Below are 1079 nucleotides of genomic sequence, written 5' to 3' on the forward strand. Positions count from 1 at the left end.
TTCCTTCCGTGCCTTTGTCTCTTCTGCAGTTGGAGGATCACTCACCTCCGGCTCCTTTTCTTCACCTGAAACAAACTCGTAGAGGCCTTTTTCAATAAGGAAGTTTGTGACACATAACTTCCATGAAGGGTAGTTGTTCTTGTCGGATAGGGTTTCCACTATTCTCTGCCATTATCACAAAACTAATACCAAACAAGAAGCAAATCTTCTGCAACCCTCGACCTGTAGTGTTGCACAGCAATACACCAGACAACCTTTTTCACTGTCTGCTCACTAACAATACATGCAATCTGCAACCAGTTTGTAGATAAACCTTGTGTTTATTCGCTGGTAAATACATTTGAACTTACAGATCTAAAATCTGTAACCTGTGCACCTGTATACAGCAGACACAGTTGAAATTGCAGGATACCTCGAACTATTGTCCGCAACCTTGGGAGTCTAAAATGGGGCTTGAAATGACCTCGGATGGCCAAAATAGCAGTAGAACCCTAGAGGGCTTGTCTACAGATTACACAGTGCTCTTCGCGCACACCAAATCTCACTGCAATTTGAGATTTTTACTCTGCTCAACTTTCGGTGCCTCCACAGGCACTGTTCAAGAGAATAAGTAGAGAATGAAAGAGCTTCTTACCCGTTGCTTGCTTGCTCAAATCCTTGGCTCCTCTCCTTCGCTTTAGCCTTCAAAACCAGCCTCAATCAGTGGTGTAGCTCTGATACTATGTCACGAATCGCGTGGGGGGACTTGCTCAAGATGCTACGCCCAACACACACAGAATGCACAAGGAGAAGCTCACTCAAGAGACAAGAAGAGAGATGGAGGCCAAAACATTTTCTTGCTGGTTTCTTCTTTTTCTTTTACACACTCTTCAATGTACACAAAGTATAGACAAGATACAACATAAAGGAAAGTGGCCTACTAAGTCAAACAATGCATAACCAACTATACTAGTCGATTGGCGCTATAACTATGCCAACTGTAAATAGGTATAACAACCTGAATATAATAAGTAATGAGTTAGTGGCCATGTGAGAGTCATAATGACCACCGATGTGCTAAGTGTAGACGTTGGTCCCAT

This window comes from Lygodium microphyllum, chromosome 18 (genome assembly GCF_053477565.2).
Source record: "Lygodium microphyllum isolate KBCC chromosome 18, Lygodium_microphyllum_v1.1.10, whole genome shotgun sequence".
In the NCBI taxonomy this organism is placed as follows: Eukaryota; Viridiplantae; Streptophyta; class Polypodiopsida; order Schizaeales; family Lygodiaceae; genus Lygodium; species Lygodium microphyllum.